Source organism: Aphidius gifuensis, linkage group LG1 (assembly GCF_014905175.1).
Source record: "Aphidius gifuensis isolate YNYX2018 linkage group LG1, ASM1490517v1, whole genome shotgun sequence".
Lineage (NCBI taxonomy): Eukaryota > Metazoa > Arthropoda > Insecta > Hymenoptera > Braconidae > Aphidius > Aphidius gifuensis.
Genome location: NC_057788.1, coordinates 636,466 through 646,137, shown reverse-complemented (window position 1 = coordinate 646,137; position 9,672 = coordinate 636,466). Strand labels below are relative to the sequence as shown.

The 9,672-nt window shown below is 24.6% G+C and overlaps 1 non-coding gene across 1 annotated transcript; it reads right to left on the bottom strand.

Annotated features, from left to right (window-relative positions):
* Positions 1-8,083: 8,083 nt before the first annotated feature.
* Trnal-aag lies at positions 8,084-8,165 on the bottom strand. The gene has a single exon. It is a non-coding gene; the product is annotated as a tRNA-Leu (tRNA).
* Between the last annotated feature and the right edge of the window lie 1,507 nt (positions 8,166-9,672).

Below are 9,672 nucleotides of genomic sequence, written 5' to 3'. Positions count from 1 at the left end.
TTTAAAGTTTATATCAAAAGTCATTTGATTTTCAATGTATTGGATAGGAAAAAAAAATGATGAGAATAAAGAATTACGAGAAGATAATAAAAAAGAAAAGAAAAAAAAAATTAGGTAGTGTTACGAGGTAGAATGTGAAAAAGCTCGAGTCACGACTAATGAACTTGGGCAAGTGCCTCGTAAAGCTTCTTAGCCAGAATAGATTGTTCAATATATATGTATATAAAAGTTGAACATTTGTGCCACGGATAACTGAGCTAAATCTTTGTCGAATCGAAAATTTAAAGCTGCGAGATTTTCAAAGGCGCCAAAATAGGGTCAAGATATAAAAGAATTTAAAAATTAAAATTAAAAAATAGCACAAAGATGAAAATTAAATAAATATAATTAAAGAATATTAAAAATTTATTAAATATTGAATTTTTTTTTTATTAAATTATATTTGAAAATAAATTTAAATTAATTTTCTTTTAATTAATTTAATTAATTTAATTTTAGTATTGAAAAAAATTAAAAATACTCTGGATATTTTCTTATAAGATTATCAACTTTTATTCGTTATTTAAAAATAAATTTAAATTAATTTTCTTTTAATTAGTTTAATTGATTTAATTTTATTATTGAAAAAAATTAAAATACAATATAGATATTCTCTTAAAAATTATCAACTTTTATTCGTCTTTATTTTTATAATTTTTTTAATTAAAATTGACACAGATTACCCAATAATTTTTATTTAAAATTCAATCAATAATTTAAAAAAAAAAAACAAAGAAATTCTATTGTAAAACATAATGCCATGTTTTTAAATATTTAAACTTATTTTTACGATAATTAAATTACCTGATTTATAATGATTATCGAATATCATTTTAAAATTTTATTATGTAGACTTTTGTTTGAATATCCTCTTCGAAATTTAATCAATTTTGTTTGCTTAATAATGTTTGCTTAATACTCATTTAATATTCATCAACAACTTAATAAATTAAAAATTAAAATGCGTTGATGTTTGTGAGCATAATTATTCATCATTTATAATTTAAAAACAAAAGCTTTAACAACTCATAGCGAGAAAGAAAATAAAAACAATTTATCATATTTAAATTCATGTAATTATAATTTTACTATTATTTACATGAAAAATTTGATGAGTTTATTCTAGTTTTCATATCAACATTAAATTATTTCAATTTACACATTATATTTAGTTGAAAATATTAATTTACAATATTATTATTTTGAATTTCATTCACTATTTCCATTTTGAATATTATTTTAGATTATTAATAGTGGTTATTTGTAACAGATACATTAATGGGCTCGTTTGTTAAGCCATAATTAATAACAATTGAATAATGAGAAAAAAAAAAAAACATTATATATTATAGTGAAAGAAGTTTAAGTATCAAAAGAAAAATAGCTATCTCAAGTGTCAAGCCATTTACCTAGCTGATCAACTTACAATCTCGTCTCCAATTTATTTCCTGTATCCAAAAAATTATTAAAAAACAAAATAACATAAACAAAGTAATTTATAATAATAATTTAATAACTATTATTTATTAATTATATAATTTTATTTATGAAAATTTTATTTACATTTAATATCTCAATGATATACAATATTTTTGTTAAATTAATTTCTTAAAACAATTATTTTTATTTTATAATATTCATATATATATATATATTTTTTATTTTCTTATTATTTTTTCTTTTCATATTTGCATTTATGATTATAATATTTATATTTATAATACTGCTGTTAGTTAAATTTAATAGTAGCTTTTTTATCTTTTTTTTTATTTCGAGTGTTTAAAATGTTTTGTTGAGTTGTTTTTAATTTTCAAAATAATAAATGGTTTAATTTATAAATAAAAATGTAAATTATTAAGATGATGAAAATGTTGTTGAGTAGGTATTTTACCTTGAGAAATTTTCAAGATATAAGTGTAACAGGTGGCTTGAAAAGTCCCGCTGTAGATCTCAATGTACTACGACATGCCTGGAGGTCATTATTGACGCTTGCCCTCATGGGAACCCAAATCACCCCATCATAACAACCCCAAACTTCACCCCTAACCTCTCTTATATTTAATATCAACACCCTCAATATTATCTTCAACATCAAATGACGTGTATTTTATCAAAAATTATATATTTGATTTTATTTTTTTTCTCTTTTCAAATAATTGAACCTGGTTGCACCGTCGTCTAGTTAAACACCCAAGTGAAAAAAATATTTACAATATATAAATGCCATATGGATTTGTCACAAATAATTTATAGATATATATTTTTTATATATTAAAATCTGTATAAAACGAGAAATAATGTGTTGAATTTTTTATGGAAAATTTATTTGTAAAATATATGAAAAATATATATATCAATAAAAAAGACCAAATCTATATTTATTAATTTTAAATTTTCATTAATTGTTTATTAATTTTTAAATGTAATTTATATTTTATTCAAATATTTTCTTTTTATTTTAATATAAGTGAATATTTTCTCGAATTGATAACACTTGTTTAAATTTTTTTCAAAGATTTTAGCATGTACCAATATAATAGTCAAGTTCTATCGACTAAATAGATACTTGTTAAAAACCAAATAAATTAAAATGACAAATTAATTCAAGAATTAACAAAAATAGCATGTAGCTAATTTCGATAACCTGAATTCGATACAACCAGAAAATAATCAATAATTTATTTAAAAAAAAAAAACATTTCTATCACTGACATTTTCAGCTTATTTCATACTTGCATTAAATATTATTATTTTTAAATTTTGTGAAGCTATTCAAAACCAGTGCACAGTGTCTGGTCCCAGTGTTGTTCTACCCTGTGTTGTGTGTGTCTATTTGTGTGGTACACTCATTTAAAATCAGTGTGTCTGCATGTGTGTGTATGTTTATGTGCAATTTCATATTACATCTAAAAATATTTTTAGACTATCTGTATATAAATACCTTTATTCCACAAACAAATGGAAAATGATGAATTAATTTTTAACGATTTCATGAAAATTTAAATTATGTCTGCTTGTTATTCGACAGGATATTCTTGACATTTATATCAGACAAGCCATCTAATAGCTATTAATAATTTAAAGAAAATTATTTTTTAAATATGTTATTAATATTCTCTTTTAATTTTAATAATTATTATATAAAATTATTATTATTATACATAAATATTTTTGATATTTAATTTTATGAAAATTTCAATAATTCTTTCATTTATTTTTATTTACAAAAATTTAATTCATATTTTATAATTGGTATTTTTATTCATAGCAACGAGTTGTTATTATTATTATATAATAAAAGCTGTGTATTTTGAATCTACAATATTGCAATATGAAAATTTTCTTTGTAGATATTGTAATAATAATATGAGCTTCAGAGCTTTACGGATTATTACTCATACAGTATATTATAACTAAGAGTTTCATTTAAGCAATTCAACCCCTATCTGAGATATAACAGCTGTTTTCATATTTATATATTTTTCCCGCTCTTTATTTTTGTCACTCTTTATCTCTCTAAATCCCTTCAACCATTGAATTTGCCAACTACACACACACTCACTCACCATTGTTTTAATTTTTTTATTTAATTTTTCTTTTTCATTTATTCATATTTTTTTTTTTTTCCTTTCATTTGTTTTTGACACTCTAATATCTGCTGTTAATTTTATTATTTTAAATTCTTTTATTGTGTATTTATAAATCCATCATTGTCGACAATAATTTTTAATCTAATAAAAGTAAAAAATGAAAATATACATTAATCAAAAAATTAATCAAACAGCACCATGATTTTTTAGTATTTATTTTATTATATTTTCGTCAAAGCAATAAATTATATTTACTTTTAAATTAAAAAATTTTTTTTCATTTATTTATTTGATTTTATTTAATTAATTTAATTAATTTACTATTTTTTTTATTATATACTTTGAATTTGATTAAATTTTATTTATTTTTGTCGATATAAAAGTGATGAAATAAACAGTGACATATTTTCATTAATTAATATTGTTGATAGATAAAATGACATATTAAAAATTAGCAAAGAGATCTAGGCATTTGGCCAGACGTGTTGGCAATTATAAATAGAGGATAAAAAAAAAAAAAAAGTGATTGGTATTGTTGGTTTGATTGGTTACACAAGAGGAAGTTAAAAAAATTTATAAAATTAAATGAATAGCTGGTTGACGTAACAAGTTATCCAATAGTTATTAATTTTTTAAATTGTTTTTTTTTTTTTTTGTTTTTATATTTTCAACATATTCACGTCAATTTATTTATTTTTCATTTGCAATTAAATGCACATGGTTTTATGAAATATTATTTATATTCCATCTCAACTGTAAACTCAAGTTTAATTAAATTAATTTGTAATAAATAACATTTCAAAATTCACATAAATAAAATTATTTTATGTATCATTTTTTTTATTCTACACATTTTTTAATTAAATTTTTTCCTTTTATATTTTATAAATTTCTTTCACGATAAAAACATTGCAAAATAATTTAAAAAAAAAAATAAATAAAAATTTTATTTACATTATATTACAAAAATAAAAATTTATTTTATATTTTTTTTTTAATAAATTTTTATTACAAAAAAAAAAAAACACAATATTTATATATTTACAATTATTTAATAATAAAAGCTAACAAGCTACTTGAATTATTTAATAAAAGTAGATAAAAATATTTAAACATTTTTGAGTGTTTCGAAATAAGTTGCATGTAAAAAAAAATAAAATAAAAACCACAGTGGTTTAGAGAAAGAGATTGAGACAAAGTGAGAAAGAGAGTTGAATAAACGAGAAAATGAAAAGTTTTAAAATATATATATATAAAGAGATGATTTTCTGCACGAGTAAGTTGAAACCATTGAGTTGTATATATTGTGATTCCTTGGGAGTTTTAGCCTCGGGGTTATCTTTACCAGTATGTGCATAGTTGTGGTTGATGGTGTTGTTTCGTGGTGGCAAACTTGAGTCAAAATAATGCTGTCCTTTTTCGAAATACTCACCAACATGGAGACAAAATAATACATAGACAAAGACAAGTCAACATAAAAGATAAAATAGATATAATAGAAAGAGATAATGACACTTGAGTCAACTCAAGTCGGTTGTTGGTTCTTAGTACATCAAGATGTTGTTGTGGTTTATTTTGTATTGTCGTGGTTCTTGGCATTTTCCCTCTGGCAATGTCCAAACCTCTCAATGTTATATACACTTAAAAAATTTCACATTTTCACTGGCTTCCTCAGCTGACTCGATAGAACATGACCTCACTGAATAATTTGTTATTTTAACAAAACTTGCTTAAACCTATTTTGTTTATTTAAACATCCCATGAGATAATCCACTGGCTAGGTTGCTAAACTCTGTAACAGATAATAATTTTCAAAACTAAATTAAATTTACAATATTTTATTTATTATTAAATTAAAGCAATACAATTATTATTTGAATTATAATTTTTTTTTTTTTCATTATTCTCTTCTTTGTTCAAACAAAGATTTTTTTTTAATTTAAAAAAATGCTGATGTCATTGTTTTAATAATTAACTTTTTAATTGAAATAATTATGTACTATATAGATAAGCTTTATTAAGTAGATTTAAATGATTTATTTAATATCATCTCGTTTACTTAATTATTTGACCTTTTATATATATAATTTGTTTTTTCATCTTTTATTTTCAAATGTAACAATGCATTTTATTATTCTTCGGAGCTTTTCAATGGACCATTGTTCATCACTAAGGATTTAATAGAAAAAAAAAATGTGAATAATAATAATAGAAATAGGAAATGAAAAACAAAAGAGTCGACAAATTGTGAAAGAAAAATTTTTTTTGTTAACGAGATAAAATTATCACGTAGTGTGTGAATTCTTTGTTTTCTCTCGATTAGGCCTGATTATATTTTATCCTTATTTTTCATTCTATTTTTAGTAGAGCTTTTTTATTTTCACTTAGATTTTTTTTTTTGCTCAATGGTTTTCCGGAAGTTCACGGTTTAGTCGAGTGAACGAGAACAATCAAGATGGGACAATAGATAACGAAGATTGGCGACAGTGAATTTCTCTCTAGGTTGGTCGCGTTTGAATGAACAAGATAGGGACACACTCAACCTTCTCCAGGAATGACCCGCATCGTGTGTGATCACAATCTATATGGGCGTTAGGTAGATTCACTGCGCCACCATGCCCTGGTAATTTGTAAGCCAATAGTTTTTTTTTTTTTTCTTCCATTTTTTTTCCCCTATATATCTTTTACAATGAAATTTAACCTAAAATTTTATCTTTTCATAAAATATATAGGCTTAACATTGTTGAATTACTTTGATAAAGAAGCCCTAAATTACCAATGATCTCGTTACATCTTTATGTCTAGTTTCGCAAGAATATATTCGCAAATTTCATCCCTTTTTTATTTGATAATTTATAATAATAGAATTTCTTTTTCAAAATTAACGACAAAGAAAAAAGTGGGGAATAAATATTTAGCTTTATTATTATGTTGATAATTACGCAAGTTTTTGAAAGAAGGATTGACTTGACTTATCAACTGCAGTTATGACACATAAGCTTTGTTATTTTCCATTAACAATTTTGTGGTTCAAAGTGGCCTGCTGATAGGAGATAATCAGCACTGCAGCAGTTTGTAAATGCTATACCCTTTCTGACCATGATGATGAGGGAATGAAAGCAATGGGTTATTGCTGAAATCCTCATACTCTTGTACAATATAACCCCAGTACAATTCTCTTTCTCTATTTATCTCATCATTTTCTATTTCCCTCTGTTTCTCCAGTGTGCGGTGTATGTATAGAGTCAATTCTGTATATATACTATACTACACCTCGTCAATGTTTTAAGCGTTCGTGGTAACTTTTGGTACCGGTTGTACGCAATCAGCTGCTAATTGGGAAATGATTGGAGGCACTGGTACGCCAATACTATCGTGTGTACCTACAACTATGCCTCAATGATTTAACATCAAACCCTCAGATTCCTTTTATACCCTTTGCCACCATCATTATATTTTGTCTACCCATTTCTCTGTTCTCCATTTGTGTTCGAGTTTTTTTTTTTTTTTATTAGATTTTTCTCTTTGGTTAGACCTTTCTATTTGGTTAGCACCACATTGCCCAATTGTTCGACAAATGCAACACCATCGTTCAATTTTCAATAAATTTTGGAAAATCAATATAAATTTTCGGTAAACTATGCTATGATAATTTGACAAGTGTTTATGTACAAGAAAGTTTCATTTTTATTTAAAATTTCATTAATGTCATTGGTATTTCTCCCAAATATAATTTACTACATTCCAATATCATAAAGTTTAACTTGCATATATTCGTTGGGATATATTGTCTGATATTATATTAGTATTGAACATTTAAAGTTTGCCAAGTGAAACTGTATTAGACACTTTATCCATAATATATTGACACAATTCAAGTTACTCATAGTAATTTACAAATGTATAATATATTTACCTAGAGAGAAATATTATTAGCTGCAATTACGTAATATTAGAATAATTTGAATGACGTTGAGCCAATATTCATTCATGATAATGTTCAATTTAGGATATATTTTATCAAAAATTCGAGTTCATCAACCTCTTTTATTATGAAAAATATATGATTCTTAGAGGCTAACTTTTGGAATACTACCAAGTCAGCTACGACCTTTCGAAACACTCAATTTTCTATCGAAACTTTGATGCTGTATTATTATTCTACTAGATTATATAGTAGCATTCTCAGAACGTTATCGATCGTCGAGTAAAATGGGCAGTGGCAATTGGCGCTGAAGTCGAGCTGCAATCTAGTCTATTGTGACTTGGCTATAGCATTTTTTTTTTCTGAATTCACTTTTTTAAATTTATCATAAAAATAAATTGATAAATAATTGATTGCTTGACAATTACTAAAAAAATTCAATATTAAAATTAATTAAATTAACGTAATTTATGGATATATTGAAAAAAAATGTATCGCAATATTTAAAAATAATGCAAAAAGTTAATTTTGGCAGCGGTGGGATTCGAACCCACGCCTCCGAAGAGACTGGTGCCTTAAACCAGCGCCTTAGACCGCTCGGCCACGCTACCATGTCTTACAAAATCGTTAATCACGAACTTGTAGCGAGTGTCAACAAAGCACTCTAATAACAAAATAAATCAAACAAAAACAAAAAGTTAAAACCAAGTGTAAACATAAACATGACCTAAATAATCATACTCAACAAAAACAAGTCTTCTCTTTCGAAAAATAATTGTTTTTTTTTTTTATCAAAACTTTTATCAAAATATTTGCAGCATTAATTTTACTATCGAAGCAATTGTCAATCCTTAATTACTTTATGATTTTAATAATTCAATTTGTTATTACTGCATGAACAATAATAATTTTGAAACACTTGAAATTAAAATCAAATGTCATATTTAATATACATAAACAAGTTGTATGATGACAACTTTGAACGGGTTGTATTATGTATACTGCAGATAATCAACAAACAAAATTTACTAAATATATCAACAATATAAAGCAATTGTAATGAAGAAATACTTGGTAATATAATGAAATATGAGAGATGAATAGTCAGATATACATTTTGTGAATGTTAACATTTTCAGAAATGAGACAGCGTCAGATATAATATAATTTGAGTGGATCCTTAGTTGTGTTCTCAGAGTGTTCTATTTTTGTCGTCCATTTACAGTGACTATACACAACAAAACCCAGCACGTTGTGTCTGGTTTAAAGTACATCGTGAATCTAATTGTCAGAGACACTATGGTATAATACATGAAGCATATAGTGTTTTCAGTAGTGACCCTAACAAATTCACATTATTTTATATATGTATGTGGTATACCACATCTTCAACTTGACGTCTATATGTATATCAACACTCTCATGATAATTGGCTTATTGAAGTACATCATGTTAATGTATATGTGAATTGTGCTCTCCCTTGGTATAACATGTACATCATGTTTGATATGTTGTAATCAGATTGTAGCTAAACCAGGCGATAATAAAATATTAATAAATTCTGTGATAGACTAATTAATAATTAAAGTTAATTACTTTCGGTTGATTGGAAGGATCTTTCTTCAAATTTATTGACATGAACATTATTGTTCCGGGAGTTTTATCTATGGGTTTTTCTTCCAAGTCAAATCAAGAAACTATTTTGTTTGAAATTATCTCAAATTAATTTTTTACAACAGTTTTTAATAGTGAATGAAATCGCTGATTTCTGAGCAAATGGATTTCAATTTTTTTGACGATAAATAATGCTCGACGCAAGATGGTAATTTTTTTCGAAATAGTTAAGGCTGATCTCTATGTGCTGGATAAATTTTAACAATATCTATCGATGCGTTTTCGCAGGAGAATTTTTAAAAAATCAAAAATTCAAAAATAGGTCATATATTATTGAGCAATAAATATTGCTTGGTCCACGATGTAAATTTTTTTGAGAATAGTCAAAGCCTATATATCTATTTTCTCTTACAAATTAAATAAATATCTACCGATGCGTTTTTGTAGGAGAAATTTCAAAATAACAAAAACTTGAAAATAGAATTTAACAAAAGACCGATGTAG